A 17,328-nucleotide genomic window follows, 5' to 3' on the forward strand; every position below is an offset into this window, starting at 1 on the left:
GTCAGCTGGTCAGAACGAACTAACAGAATGCACTGAAAAACAGCAAGGCCTGTGAAGAGTGAGCTGAAAATCAGAAACGAGCGGAAAAGAATGCACTGAAAAACAGATACGAACTGACTACATGCACTGAAAATCAGATACAAACCCACAAGCACAAACTGAAGAGCAGTAACGGACCGAAAAGCACGAAAGCTGAAAAGCGCGAATCGTCTCTCACCAAACTTCTACTAACACAAGATAAGAGATTAGGAGAAGGAGCCCAAAGGGTGGCGCAGTGGCTATTGAACTTCCTTTTTCTAGTGGTGTTGTACGTCACCGCGTTCTTTACGGTCGGAATTTGGTGTGACCGTGTGTATGCAAGACAAGCTTGAGCGGAATCCCATTGGAAAAGCCATCATACCTTTTTCCGACTAAAATCCCAATCGTGTGTACGCGGCATCACACCCTTTTATTATTCAAAAACAGCTCAATGGTACAAAAGTACACATGGGGGGGGGGGGAGAGAGACAGCTAACTCACATTTCACACTTGCTGTTCTTCTGTCTTTACCTGCCTCTCTCTTCCCGTGCGTATTTTTGTACCATTGAACTGCATTTATGGACTGATTTTGAATATCGAAAGTGTTGCTCTGAAGAACAAGAGAGTGCAGCCATCCGTATTTTAAAATCGTTCTTTATAGTCATCATAAGTCCATATAGCAGTGATGGTGAACGTTGGCACTCCAGATGTTTTGGAACTACATTTCCCATTCCCCTGCAGAGTGCATAAGCATCATGGGAAATGTAGTTCCAAAACATCTGGGGTGCCAAGGTTCACCATCACTGCCATATAGAATATAGTCAGTGTCATAATTACAGTCAATATAACTGCAAATTGGCTGGTCTTTGTTCACTTCTTGTAAAGAAAGGTGTAGATTTGTGTAGTAATATGTCACAAAGATTTAATGAAGTATACACCTAGTGTATTAACAATACACAGTTTAGAAATGGACTTTGCCTGAACCAAAGAACAGTTAGTTTTAACTTCATGCTTCTATAAATATACTTTTAATCTAACAAACACCCACATTGTCCATTATCTGTACATGCACATGCATATGCAAAAGAAGTACCTTAGATATTGTTTATCATGTTGTTATCACGTACCTGGTAGCAAAGCCTGATATGATGAGGAAGGCTTCATTTTCGCCTCTGACTCGGGCCCCTGATAGGACTGCAGGACTTGCTAGCAGCAGAGCAAATGTCCACGCTGGGCAGGAAAAGTCATCAGCATATTAGCTATTGTCCAATTCTTGTGAGCACGAAAGGGAATATGTTTTAGCCTGTGCACAGAAGTCCTTCCAGAGTTATCTTGTCTACTGGTATGCCCATCCTGACAGTTGTTAAGGTCATCCATATCCTTACATTGCATATAGTCTCATTTATAAAGTTGTATCAGAAAAGTGAAAATATTACCCACAACAATTAATCATCTAAAAACAAGAAGGGTCCTGCGAGCCTCCACTGACCAGATGCTCAGTAAAATATAATATGGGAAGCTGCTAGCGTTAAACGCGTCTCAGAAATCGTGCAAATATAAATGAGTAAAATATATACGCTGCGCTATAAATGTGATGCACATCTCATCAGTATAAATTCTGAATACATCAGGTATAAAAATTAATCAATGCGTAATGTTACAGGTTAAAATGAACAATTATGCTGTGCTAAATAGAATATAATGCACATCCAATCAATCTGGATACCGAAATATATACATAAATAGCATACATGCAAATAAGTGGTGATCAATAAGTGATGTGACAGGTTAAATAAACTAGTGAGTGAAACTCAGATGCACAACTCAATAACAAAGTGCTCATGTGCATAAATATATAGAATTCATAAAAAACCATAAAGCTTCATAAAATTCATCAAAAAAAGTCCATAAATCGCAAATTGTGAATATATCAAAGAACAAAGTGCTCATGTGCAAATAAAGTGTCCTGCTGTGTCATTAATGACTGCCCTGAATAGTTCATACAATTCAAAACAGCTTGGTAGGTGATCAAAACGTGCCAAGGTGTCCTCCCTTCAGTGATCCCCTAGGTATTAAATGCTCACCTTAGAGCGTGCGACTTTGCAATTAAGCGCACTAGGCGCACCTGTTAAATGTGAGTACCCTTGAAAAGGGTTTTTTTACTTTGTTTAAATAAATTGTTTTAAGCTTTATTACACTATCAAGCATTTTATTTTTGCATAACATGGAAGTATTAGCTGAGGAGCTCAGGATTCCGGTTTTCCTTCTGAACCCAGAAGAGGTTCACATGTGTGTTTAGACTGAGCTTAATTGCAAAGTTGCATGCTCCAAGGTGAGCGTTTATTACCTAGGGGATATAGGTAATAAACGCTTAGATATTTTATTCAACAATTAATCATCGTGTAGCTTTCTTTTCCAATAATTATTATTAATTAAACCATACAGATATAAAACCATATAATACAGTATAGAAAAGTACCAGTACATGATAACCAGGGGCGGACTGACCATTCGGGCTCTCGGGCACTGCCAGGGTTGGGGGGCCCCATAAGAGGCTCAGTCCTACCCTGGAGGTGCCCACAGCTTATCCTGTAGAATAGAGGACGTTTATGCACAGAGGAGGCGGTGAACAATAGAATCTTTGCCGGCAGTAGATGTGGCTGTGAGAGGAGTCAGAGGTGCTGATCGGGGATCAGAGAGCGATCATGGAACCGTGCGGGGATGATGGTTGTGACAGGCGCTTCGGCCACCTCTCCCCCTGGGTAATTTTGCTGATGGGCGGGGCCACACATCACTGCCACAAGGGACAAGCCGGTGAGATCGCTGGAGGCTGTAGTGCAGAGTGCAGACATCTCGGATTAGAGTCATCATCTGGAAGCTAGCCACCACCACCCTGACCTGCCATGTGTGCAGGACAGCAGCAGGTCAGTGTGCAACATTGTGTTCTTCAAAGTAGAATAATTGGCTGCAAACAGATGTAAATACATGTCCAATGCTTCCAGGACTACATCATTTTTACAGTCACTTGGAAAGGAAACAATAACTCCTCCTGCCCTCCACTATGTTTCATTAGCATGTACAAAGTTGAGGTAATAAAAAAAAAAAAAAAAAAGAATTATGTACAAAGTGCACTTACCCCTACGAAAACATAATCAGTTAGGTCAAAAAGCCATGTGAATATTGATTGTTATGGGTCATGGGTATGTTTTGTGCATTGCTTATGCTCACTGCACCCTAGGGCTCTGTTTTCACCAAACCACATGGTTAACATGTGGGTTTGCAAGATGCATAAGGGTGCAGGGGCGGACTGACCATTCAGGCACTCAGGCACTGCCTCAGGGCCCGGGGCCAAGTACGGGGCCCCAATTTATTTTGAAAATTTTTGTTTTAGGAACATTAGTTTGATTTTTAAATTGTTAGTGATCAACTCAACTTTCGTATTTTACTGCAGTGACAGGAAAATTTGAAGGAGCAGAATGACATTTTTTCCCAAACACATTTCTTATGTGTATATGCTTACACACGGTCACACAAATGTTGGCCAACAATTACAAACGTGGGAACGTGGTGACATACAAGATGTACGACGAGAAAAAGGAAGTTCAATAGCCAGTGTGGCTCCTTCTGCTTGATTCCGAGCATGCGTGAACTTTTGTGTGTCGGACTTGTGTACATACAAACGGAAATTCCGACAACAAAGTTTTGTTGGCAGAAAATTTGAGAACCTGCTATCAAACATTTGTTGGCAGAAAGTCCAACAGCAAATGTTCGATGGAGCATACACACGGTTGTTTCAACATTTGCTGTCGGAAAATCCGATCGTGTGTATGGGGCATAACAGTTTTCTAAGTGAGTTGCAGTGCTAGGTGTGAGATTGTAACTCTCAAAAAAGAGAAAAGACATGGCAACCTCCAGTTGTGTGACCAAGCTCTAACAATGAGTCTATGAAAGGACTGTCACCATAATCTCTAGTGGAAAACTCGCTGAATTGTTGAACCTAGCAGCAACATGCATTAATGTAATTAATGTTGCTGGAATACAGGTATCCTAGATCTTAGTTCCTTGGTCCCTTGGTCCTTCATTTTAGTCCTATAAAATATTCCTGATCACGGAAAAGCATGTAAAAGAGGAAACTACAACAATGTATTACCCTTTTGTTAAAATTCACTCAATAAAAATCACCATTTATATATAAAAAAAAAAAAAACAGTGATAGTTTACATAGCAATGAAATCATAATAGTCCAACCTCCAATGTGTAAAGTCAAGACGCTCGTTTCATTCTATGGGAAGTCATCACAAGCTACAAATTTCTAACAGTGGAGTTAAAATAATGTGGCACTACAACACCCCTCTTTCTAGTTACAAAAAAACAATATTTCAAAACATATGTTTTCAACTATAAACCTAATACGCTACTATAGTGCTGAATTGTGTGCCATTCAATTTCATATAATCATATTATCAACAGTGCATCCATGTGTAAATATTATATATATGTTAAACATGTATAATAATTGCAATTACATTCTATATATTATTAAACAAAAAATCTTTAACAGTCTTCCAATGTGCAAACCTCCAATTTGTCCCTAAGCCTTGACAGTCTTTAAACCAATTCCACTTGTGTAATTCCCCTCACAGAATGTGCATGCTGCTCCTATGTTGAAAACTCTTCTGTGCCGCTCACTTTTCTCACTCAGTGGATAGACTCTCACCAGGTTTGGTGGACCTTATAGGAACCTAAGGTCAAATACACTTCACACCCACTAAGTGAATAATGGGAAGCTATACCGATCCTTATGTACTCAGATGTCCACCACATTATTGTCTCAAAGAGAACATATAGGCAAATACCAAAGTGCTTTCCATTATATAGCAACTTTTTTTATTTAAAAACATTTAAAAACACTCACATTTGCATGTGCATTCCTGTGCACTCAGTGTCCATGCATTTCCTATGCAAATATGCCATATACAAATACTGCTGACATCCTGTACTCAAGTGCACACTGTAGCTCCTCCCACCTCTGTGACAATGCTTAAGCTCCACCCTGAGCATTATGTCAGTTGACTTCGTCAGGGGTGTGGGTGGCAAAAGCTAACAAATTTTGAAGCACTTTGAAATGACATTTGTCAAGTCTTCAAATCTACCGATGAGAATTTTTTGTACGATTGCTCTTATGAACATTTGTTTGAAAATCTACTAGTGCATGGCCAGCTTTACCCAGATGTTCCAAAAGAGAAAATTATACTCTTAGATATGAGTATATAGATTGCCCACATTCCCAGGCAGGTCTTGCAAATTTACCAAGGTCACACATACATGTTAAAGGTCATCACTACCCATTTCCAAGCTTGCCCTCACAGGAGCAGGCCAGCAGGGATAGAAAACTGCATCATTAGTTTTTTTATGTTTTAATTAAATGTTACGATTGAATACATTTTTTCTTCACTGTAATATTTAGACAAATAAATGTGCCAGTACAAAAATGTAAGAAAGAAAGAAATATTGGCATTTCTTATTTACTTGTAATTATATTGTGTTAGAATCCCACACATTCAGCAAATACTTGTAATTTTGAAATACTGTTAACATAGTTAAGATTGCCTAAATATGATGAATCATGCACATAAAAAGCTATGCTACTTAAACTAGTCATAGTTAGAGTCCTAGAGTCCTAGGTGGAGGAAGACTATATTGTAAATTCTGGCACAATCCGCTACAAAATTAAGAGGAAAAAGGTATGTCCTAGGTCTCCCTAAGGGCGAGGGGAAGAACACTGGGAGATGGGGATTTTAATTGTGCCCAAAAGTCAGTTGCTATATACCATAAATAAAATCAATATATTTTTATTTCATACAAAAACATTATATATACAAGAAATATAATTTTCATAAAAGATATGTAATATTGTACACATCACTATACAATACAATTATCTGAATAGGTCTCACAAGCTTTGGAACAATGCGTTTCGCCCAAGGTGCGGGCTTCTTCAAAATCCAATTTTCAATATTTCTAAACCTATAAAGTATTATCCAGGAAAACTGTATAATAAGGTGTACTGTATGTGTACACCCTAAAGGATCTGAGAAATGCTCTGATCCAAAATAAAACATTCAATCTATGGTATCTAGATCAAAGGCTAGGACCGGGATCGCCATCAGGAAAAAGGCATCTAGAAAGTGAAATGCAAAAAGTAAGGGATAGATAGGAACTGTCAACCATCCACTAAAGAGATCCAAGAGCCACAAAAGTCCACATTAAAAGGAACCAATACAGGAGATGAGATCTGCCAAACCTCCCTAAGGAAGGCCCAAGTGCCAGGTAGAAAACATGTATGGATCCTCACCATAGGTCCACAAAAGTAGTAATCAAATATAATTAGGAACACCCCAGTTGTCCATATGGTAGGTCCACCTATGGTGAGAATCCATACATGTAGACATATACGTTTTGCGGCACTTGGATCTCTTTAGTGGATGGTTGACAGTTCCTATCTATCCCTTGTATGGCGATGTGTACATTACATATCTTTTATGAAAATTATATTTCCTGTATTTTTAGAGTTTTTGTATGAAATAAAAATATATTGATTTTTTTAAAGGTATATAGTAACCAGTGACTTTTGGGCAAAATTAAAATCCCCATCTCCCAGAAATCTAATAATCTAATTGCTCCAACCAGGTTAAACTGCATGACTGGAGGACCCCCCACCCCCTGCCAGTTTTTGTATTCAGACAGTTGCAGCACCAGTGACTGCCTGAAGATTCTAACAATGACTGCATCTTATATATGACTTTTTTTAGGCAGGTGGTACAGACAGGGCACCCAAGGCTGACATTCTGCTGATTAAGCTGGAATCAGATGAAATTTGAGCTTTGTATGGCAGGCTAAAAAGTGATAGAAAAAATAAATGTACGGCCTTCAGATGAAGTCTTGATGATGAAACACATAGGGAGGAGCTTTTAGCGTCTTTGTGTCACTTCCGGTTTGAAGCCGCAGATCGTGGATTATCTTTGCTTCCTGTCTTTTAAACAAAAGCTTTAACATACAGAGTAAATGTGAGTATGTTTTTATTGTTTGGAACAAATAAACCTTTTTGAAATGGTATTATACTATAGGAGTATCTTTCTTCTACATGTGGGAGGCACAAATGAACACACATTAAGAGCAAACCAAGCCATGGATCTGGATACTGCTGCACAGTGGCAAATACTGTCAATGTGCAATACCCCTTTAGAGGGGTGAGCATTTCTGGTGAGTGCATTATCTTTAGGGGCACTGTATGGAGCACCAGCACAAAAGGATATATGATTGAAGAGCACTTGTCACTTTTGGAATATTCATACACCTTTAAGGACTGCATATATATTTTATATCAACTGCATTTTTTAAGGACTGCATATATTTACCAAGGATTGTACATATTTATTTCAAGCACTGTCACACATGAGTGAAGAGCACCTGTTACTTTGGATTTCTATTTTTAATTAATGACCGTGTATATTCATTGATTTTCAGCACTATTCACGTTTTTTAAGATTGCACAGTGTGCACATTATGCATATGAGTCATGTTTTGGCATGCACTTTAGTCTGTTTAAAGAAATAATGTACTGATTAGACAGTGAGCTGGGAGTATTCAAACCCCAGAACATAAGAACAGCGCCACACCTACACCTTTTCAAAATCAATATTGAGTTGACCCACCCTTTGCAGCTATAACAGCTTCAACTGTGCAGGCCTGGAAAATCCTGACAACAACCCAATAGAACACCTTTAGGATAAATTAGATTGTAGACTGCAAGCCAGACCTTCTCATCCACATGAGTGCCTGACCTCACAAATACGCTTCTGGAAGAATGGTCAAACATTCCCATAGACACACTCCTAAACCTTGTGGACAACCTTCCCAGAAGAGTTGAAGCTGTTATAGCTGCAAAGGGTGGACCAACTCAATCTTGAACCCTACGGACTAAGGCTGGGATGCTATTAAGGTTCATGTGCGTGTAAAGGCAGGCATCCCAATACTTTTGTTAATATAGTGTATATATTTATATATGTGTATATATATATATATATATATATATATACACACACACACACACACACACTATATTAACTAATATGTGTATATATATATATATATATATATATATATATATATATATATATATATATATATATATATATATATATATATATATATATATATATATATATATATATATATATATATATATATACACACACACACACACACACACACACTATATTAACAAAAGTATTGGGATGCCTGCCTTTACACGCACATGAACTTTAATAGCATCCCAGCCTTAGTCCGTAGGGTTCAAGATTGAGTTGGTCCACCCTTTGCAGCTATAACAGCTTCAACTCTTCTGGGAAGGTTGTATATATATATATATATATATATATATATATATATTTATTTATTGTGTATATAGTGCACAGTATAAATAAATACACCCAAACAGATTTGTCAGAAAACCTTTACTTTCCTTTCAGAATCAACATTTTCTATGGGACACTATACTACAAAATACTCCCACAACTGCGGGTCATTGATTGCAACCAAGATTTGTTCATTTGCACACACAAAAAAAGTTTTTTCCCTAACAAATTCATTCAAGACCATGTTGCAAAAACAAATACACTCGAAAGTCTTAGGAGCAAAGCTACATTTTAGACAAAATTCTTATTAACAAGAATTTAACTACAGGTGAGTCTAATTATTCATTAAACAGGAAGGCCACTACGAGAGGAGGAAGGATTATATTGCTGAACTATAGTTTTAGATCTCTATGGTTCTTTGGGGATCCTTGGCTATACCAGTCACCTCAAACTTTGGATATGTGGAAGTTCATCTTTGTGAACTGAGTCCTGAGTATCTAATTCACTACAGGCGTTTTACCCACCAGCTCCCAAATAGATGTTTTTCCACCATATACCACCCTCTATGGTCACACCAGATGATCCGTCTGTGGGGTTCCTTCTGACCACTCGGCCTCATTATTAGCCTTCACATAATCTTTAACTGTGACCAGTCCATCTACATACATATAGTGCCTGACAAAGCTACTAAACGTGGTAAAACATGTTGAGAAGTTTTTCAGCTGCACATTCTGAAACTGTACTGTAACTTTCGATGGACTTTTTACTCTATCATGTTTTAACTTTTATAAATAAATATGATTTTTGATATACTTATTGTGTTGAATTTTGCACCTTGAAAATCCCAATATTCTACCTTCCTTGTTGTTCATTAAACAGGTGTCCAGCAGACAGTTGAATATAAAAGGGTGTTACTTAACAAACCCCTTCCCATTTCATGCTGTCAGCAATGGCACCACATGGAAGAGAAATGACACTAGGCCTTAGAAAGAAAATATTTTTTTTTTTACACAAGAAAGGTAAAGGCTACAAGAAGATCAGCAAAGTTTTACTTATCAGTCAGAATACTGTAGCAAAAGTGGTACAAAAATGTAACAAAGATGCACACAGAGACGTCCAGGCCATCCACGGAAGTTAACACCTCGACAGGACCATCTTCTGATGAGAAGGGTTGAAGAAAATTCCCATGCAAGTTAACTGCAGTTAGCGAAAGAAGTAGAAAGCCAAACTGGGGTGATTGCTTCTCGTGACACAATACAGGGTACACTGCAGAGGAATGCCACGCATGGGTGTCGTGCACGAAGGAAACCTCTCCTAAAGCCCATGCACAAAGAAGCCCGCCTAGAACTTGCCAGGGCCTATGCTGAAAAATAAGAAGACTACTGGGGCTCTGTTCTCTGGAGTGATGAGACCAAGATAAATGTTTTTGGAACTGATGGCTTCAAAAACTGTATGGCATCACAAAGGTGAGGAGTACAAAGAAAAGTGCATGGTGCCACAGTGAAACACAGTGGTGGCAGTGTCCTTCTGTAGGGCTGCATGAGTGCTTCTGGTGTTGGGAAGCTGCATTTCATTGTTAGTAGGGATGAGTTTGACTCGAACATGGGCTGTTCGCAAGTTTGCCGCGGCAAATTCGAATGCCACGGAATACCCTTTAAAAGTCTATGGGAGAAATCAAAAGTGCTAATTGTAAAGGCTTATATGCATGGTATTGTCATAAAAAGTGTTTGGGGACATGGGTCCTGCCCCAGGGGACATGGATCAATGCAAAAAAAGTTTTAAAACGGCCATTTTTTTGGGAACAGTGATTTTAATAATGCTTAAAGTGAAACAATAAAATTGTAATATCCCTTTAAATTTCATAGCTGGGGGGTGTCTATAGTATGCCTGTAAAGGGGCGCATGTTTCCCGTGTTTAGAACAGTCTGACAGCAAAATGACATTTCAAAGGAAAAAAAGTCATTTAAAACTACTCGCGGCTATTAATGCATTGTCGGTCTGACAATACACATAGGAGTTCATTGATAAAAACGGCATGGGAATTCCCCACAGGGGGACCCCGAACCAAAATTTAAAAAAAAAATGACATGGGGGTTCCCCTAAATTCCATACCAGGCCCTTCAGGTCTGGTATGGATATTAAGGGGAACCCCGGCCAAAATTTTTAAAGAAATTATGTGGGGTCCCCCTCAAAATCTATACCAGACCCTTCAGGTCTGGTATGGATTTTAAGGGGAACCCCGCGCCAAAAATAAAAATGGCGTGGGGACCCCCAAAAATCCATACCAGACCCTTATCCGAGCACACAACCTGGCAGGCCGCAGGAAAAGAGGGGGGGATGAGAGAGCACCCCATCCTGAACCGTACCAGGCCACATGCCCTCAACATTGGGAGGGTGCTTTGGGGTAGCCCCCAGAAGATGAAGAGAAGAAGATGAAGAAGAGCGGGAGCCTCCCTCCATGCCATGGATGCGGAGCGGCCCAAGGAGAAAAAGAAGAAGAAGACGCCACGGAGGAGATGCTGGACGAGAAAAGAAAAAGAAAAAGAAAAAGAAGAAGAAGACGCCACGGAGGAGATGCTGGACGAGAAAAGAAAAAGAAGAAAGAAGAAAGAAGAAAGAAGAAAGAAGAAAGAAGAAAGAAGAAAGAAGAAAGAAGAAAGAAGAAAGAAGAAAGAAGAAAGAAGAAAGAAGAAAGAAGAAAGAAGAAAGAAGAAAGAAGAAAGAAGAAAGAAGAAAGAAGAAAGAAGAAAGAAGAAGAAAGAAGAAGAAAGAAGAAGAAGAATTTAAATAAAGGAATTGTCAAAAACTGTCTCTTGTCATTTTTAACATTTTTGACAGTTTTTTAGTGAAATGGTAGGGGTACTTTTGTACCCCCTTACCATTTCACACAGGAGGGAGGGCCGGGATCTGGGGGTCCCCTTGTTAAAGGGGGCTTCCAGATTCCAATAAGCCCCCCACCCGCAGACCCCCACAACCACCGGCCAGGGTTGTGGGGATGAGGCCCTTGTCCTCATCAACATGGGGACAAGGTGTTTTGGGGGGCTACCCCAAAGCACCCTCCCAATGTTGAGGGCATGTGGCCTGGTACAGTTCAGGAGGGGGGGGGCACTCTCTTGTCCCCCCTCTTTTCCTGTGGCCTGCCAGGTTGCGTGCTCGGATAAGGGTCTGGTATGGATTTTTGGGGGGACCCCACACCGTTTGTTTTTTACATTTTGGCACTGGGTTCCCCTTAATATCCATACCAGACCTGAAGGGTCTGGTATGGAATTCAAGGGGAGCCCGCACGTCATTTTTTTTTAAATTTTGGTTCGGGGTTCCCCTGTGGGGAATTCCCATGCCGTTTTTATCAATGAACTTCTATATGTATTGTCATTTTGCTGGCAGACTGTTCTAAACACGGGAAACATGTGCCCCTTTACAGGCATACTGTAAACACCCCCCAGGTACAAAATTTAAAAGGGATATTACACTTTTATTGTTTCACTTTAAGCATTATTAAAATCACTGCTCCCGAAAAAAACATCAGTTTTTAAAACTTTTTTTGCATTGATCCATGTCCCCTGGGGCAGGACCCAGGTCCCCAAACACTTTTTATGACAATAACTTGCATATAAGCCTTTAAAATTAGCACTTTTGAATATTCATGTTCGTGTCCCATAGACTTTAACGGTGTTCGCGTGTTCAAACAAATGTTTTGCCTGTTCGCATGTTCCGGTGCGAACCGAACAGGGGGGTGTTCGGCTCATCCCTAATTGTTAGTATCATGAATTCACAGATGTACTGCTCTATATTAAAAGAGAAGATGCTACCATCACTCCGTGTCCTTGGTTATCGTGCCTTTCTCCAACATGACAATGATCCAAACCACACATCTAAGTCTACTGTTGCATTTCTGAAGAAGAACAGGGTGAAAGTGATTCAGTGGCCAAGTATGTCTCCTGATCTGAACCCAATCGAACACCTATGGGGAATTCTGAAGAGACATGTTGTGCATCACTCTCCATCCAGCATCCAGGCTCTAAAAGAGGTCGTTCTTGATAAATGGAAAAAGATAGATGTTGTAGTATGTCACCAACTTTTTCATTCCATGCCTAGAAGACTTGGTGCTGTCCCTACAAATCATGGAGGTCATACAAAATGCTAGATGTAGTAGTTTTTGTTGTTGTGGAGCGTTTTCATTTTTGCATCAACTAATTTGATTAAAACTGAAAATTTTGTAATCTAAGTTTTATTATTAACCTTACTTTCATACAACGAGCTAAACAAATGTTCTATAAAACTCAGTTTTGTCAAAATTTTGGAAGTTGTTCTTTTGTTCATTAAGATATTGATTAAAATCGTACTTATCAAAAAGGGAGTACTCATTTATGCTAAGCGCTATATATATATATGTAAAGCCGCACCCAGTCTTTAATTAGTGCTCTGCGATCTGGTCCTCCCACTGACCAAAATATAAGAAAAAGTCCAGAGGATCGCTGCACTTAAAACTTCTTTATTGAACCAAAGTTTAAAAAACATTACATAATACGCGTTGAAGGCTTCTGTTGAAATATGGGCGGGTTCTACGTTTGGCTAACCATTTCCCTACCTGTGATATAAGGATGTACAAGAAAAGGATTTAGTTTGCATTCAATCAATTACTAATCACATAATTGACAAAGACATGCTGGTAGGTTAATTGGCTTCTGTCAAAAATTGACCCTAGTATATGAATGTGAGTTGGGGACCTTGGATTGTGGGCTCCTTGAGGGTAGGGGCCGATCAGTGGCGTCTCCAGCTTTCAAATTTAGGGGGGGCACATGGGGGGACAGGGACAAAAGTAGGGGGGCAACTATAAAATGCATATATATCCTGGGGCCCTTTACTACGACCCCACAACGGGCCATTTCACATGTTCTGCAGTGAGCTCCCTTCCTACTGTATTGGGGCCCCCCAGGGTGGCAGAAAACAAGAGGTTGTCTTGCCTCCGGGCCCTGGTGTTCTGCCACTGTGGGGTTCCCCAGCCTCCTCTTGCTGTCCTGCCCCTGCTATTGACAGCGCTGGTCTGGCATCTCTTGGAATTTACAGGCTGGTTCTCCTGTCCTAAGGACAGGAGAAATCAGTCTGTTTTTTCAGTAACTGAGAGTCCTGGTGGAGTCCTTCCTGCAACTCGCTCTTCTCCCTGCCAATGAGGATGCAGGTGAAGGAGCAGATCGGGCGGCCATGGTTGTGTGAACGCTCGCATTATGCAGTGTCAGCGAGCAGGGGAGGGGGGAGGAATCACCCGCAGGAGCTGACGGGGGACTCTCTCCCTCTTAGACATTGATTTTTTTCCATCCAACAGCATTATATACAATGCAAGGATATTTTTTTTTTGCAAACTTTATTTCAAAGTAGCTTTAGTCATTATAAAAAGACTAACAGCCTTGCCATCCCTATGGTATGAAAGATTTTTTTTGGAAGAAATACCAAAACCTGGTCACATCAGAGCTGGCCAAATTGTTCTTCCACTGAGCAGTCAACCAGGGTGCAGAGCCTAAGGAGCCTGTTTCCGCTCTGTGTAGGGAACGCCACTTTAAAAAAAGGGGCCATGCTCCAATAACATTACATAAGTCTAATAGGTTCATTGACAGACAGCACACACCGGGGAGGATTTACTGAAACTGGAGCTTGCAAAATATGGTACAGCTGTACATAGAAATCAATCAGCTTCCAGGTTTTATTTTCAAAGCTTAAAGGGGTTGTAAAGGTAAAAATTTTTTCACCTTAATGCATTCTATGCATTAAGGTGAAAAAACTTCTGACAGAACCGCCGCCCCCAGGCCCCCCGTTTTACTTACCTGACGCCTCGAAAGTCAGCTTCGCGTTCCCGACATCTGTTCCTCCGCTCACCCTGGCCGCTGATTGGCTGCAGTGGATGGATTGAAAGCAGCGCAGCCATTGGCTCGCGCTGCTGTCAATCACATCCGATGACGCGGCGCGCCGGGGGGCGGGGCCGAGTGATACAGCGAGCGGCTATAGCCGCCGGCTGTATCACGGGAGCGCGCCCGCAAGCACTCACCACCGTGCGAGGGAGCTCGCATTAAGGTGGTGAATGCTTGCGGGGAGGAGCTGAAACAGCCGCCGAGGGACCCCAGAAGACGAGGTTCGGGGCCACTCTGTGCAGAACGAGCTGCACAGTGAAGGTAAGTATAACATGTTTGTTATTTTAAAAAAAAAAAAAAAAACACCTTTACAAACGCTTTAAAGTGTTACTAAACCCAGGACCCTGTATTCACTATATCTGGTCTCTCACAGTACACAGAACATGGATATGCAATTATTTTAGTAAATATAAAACAGCTTAATACCTTTTCTCTTGAGAAGTATATATCAGTCTTATGACTTCTTTGAGTGTCTGGTTAAAGCTTGTAGGAGGAGTTTTCATTCTATTCTGACTGTCCTATGAGGCTGCAGGACCCCTGACCCTCTGCCTGGACAGTGATGATTGGCCCTGTGCTGATCACATGCACCCTCCCAAGAAAGAAAAAAACCTCTCTAGCATTACACTATTACTAAACTGAGCATGTGCAGAGTTCCCCCAAGGCTGTATTCTATCAGGAGATGGATTGGGGGCTGTGGAAGAAGGGGAGGATCAAAGATGACAGGATCTAACAGCCTTTTAACACAATGCACAGGATTAACCCCTTAGGTTCCACGGTGAATATAACAAGCATGCTTTATTGCATATACAGACTGATTTTAATGTTGTGGGTTTAGTAACACTTTGGTTAAACATGCTGAAGGTAGAAGCCGATTGGCTACCATGCACAGCTGCACCAGTTTTAGTAAATCTCTCCCACAGTATCCTCCCACCCTAGATCCATTCCTCTAATGTGTTTTACCCATTTGGGCTTAGCCATAGAGATCCTATTGAAGTAGGTGATATTAATAATTGAGATCAAATAACAAAGAGGAAACTACTTTTCCAATTTTGGGCATTCTGTACACATACAATTTACAAGGAGCAGCATATATATATATATATATATATATATATATATATATATATATATATATATATATATATATATATATATATATATATATATATATATATATATATATAGCCTGTTTCCCCTAAAATAAGACCTAGCGGGATTCTCGGTGATGGCTGCAATATAAGCCCTACCCCCCAAATAAGCCCTACCCTGTTTCCCCGAAAATAAGCCCTACCCTGAAAATAAGACCTACAAGGACTTTAACTAGGGCTTATTTGGGGGGTAGGGCTTATATTGAAGCCATCACCGACAATCACGCTAGGTCTTATTTTAGGGGAAACAGGGTATATATATATATATATATATATATATATATATATATATATATATATATATATATATTAACATCGGGGGTTGGTTTAGCTTAACGGTAGAGCTTACCAGTGAGCTGAGACCACGCCAGATATGCAGTTTTAAGGGCTTGTAGGCCCACTTTTATTAAAGAAAGAAAATGTCCGTTAACAGAAGAGTTGCCCACACAGGGGTTTCAGCTTTCCACAGCAACAATGTAAGTTCAATCAAAAATACCAAGCCACCTGGCTCTCTTTAGCAGCACTGCTGCTCAGACTTATGCTTCAGCCCTCTCGGCTCTATAACAGAGTTCCTGTACACCCAGTACCTCAGCACTCTTTTTCAGCTTCCTTTTCCAGCCCACAGGCTTGGACCCTCTGTCTACTCTGACAGACCTGTGCAGACATGCACACTTCTCCCTTGCTTGCCTGGACTCCTCGGGAGGGTGGAGCCCAGAACTATGGTCAGGTGTCTACAAATAGCCCAACACACACCTGACCAGTCAATATGCTGGTGGATCTCAAAATCTGGAGAAAGCTGCGAAAGAAGTTTTCTCCAGTCCACATTTATGCTCTGCAGCCTGGCACCAAGCAAATGTGCATATTCTGTGTCCACTTTAACCCCATTTTCATAGTGACAGGGACTCTCACCATTACATATCCCCCCCCTTTGTTTCGATCCAGAGGGAGGAACACCAGCACCCGTCATGGTTGGGACACCTCTGTGCTGGCTGTCAGCCACGTAGGCCCAACCTTTTTTTCGGGTGCGCTTCCAGGTACGTCCCACCCTGGATCTTAACAGGGTCCTACGTTTCCCTATACTCAGCCTTCTCCCTCTTCTTTTTGGGTGCCTGGGCTTATTCATCTTTCTAGGGGAAACTCTGCTTTCCCTGATCCTTTCTTTCAACTCACTGACATCAGCTTTAACCTTCACTATAGGTTCTAATATCTTTCTCTGGTTGTCTACGGCAACCACGTCATTATTAACAGCACCAATCATCAGATCACCAATTTTGAGATTCCAACTTCCGATACCACCAGTGCTTTTTTCAGAGTTTGTTAGGACCTGTCCTGAGGAGGGACCACACACAGGCGAGTGACTATGCTCCATGGAACTATCACCAAGCTCCACCTCACCTGCTGTCCAACGCTCCATGGGCGGCTGTCCTAACAAACACAGACCCAAGCACAAATCATTCCTTACTGCGATAATGCCAACTGGTGTACACATTACATTGCTACAGCAACCTTCAGCACTTTCTCCCACAGTGTCTCCGGGTACCTTAACCTGTACCTCTTGGCCAGTGACAGAAAGCATCTTGACTACTGCCGCGTCCATTCTGGGCCCTTCCTTTTCATGAGGTCTAGCAGGTGAGACAGTGTCTGCGCTCTCCACTGACCACTGCTCAGCCGCACCTCGGACTGCACCAGCAAAGATGTTCTCAGTCACTGCACCAGGCGGAGAGACCTCTGATATCTCCAACAGTTCCCCTGAGCGACCTCCATACCAATCAACAACTGGAAGTACTCTCACCGGGAATCGAGAGATCCTGTGCCAAATGGTTAATAAACATTGGTTCCACCA

Source organism: Aquarana catesbeiana, linkage group LG03, assembly GCF_042186555.1.
Source record: "Aquarana catesbeiana isolate 2022-GZ linkage group LG03, ASM4218655v1, whole genome shotgun sequence".
Lineage (NCBI taxonomy): Eukaryota > Metazoa > Chordata > Amphibia > Anura > Ranidae > Aquarana > Aquarana catesbeiana.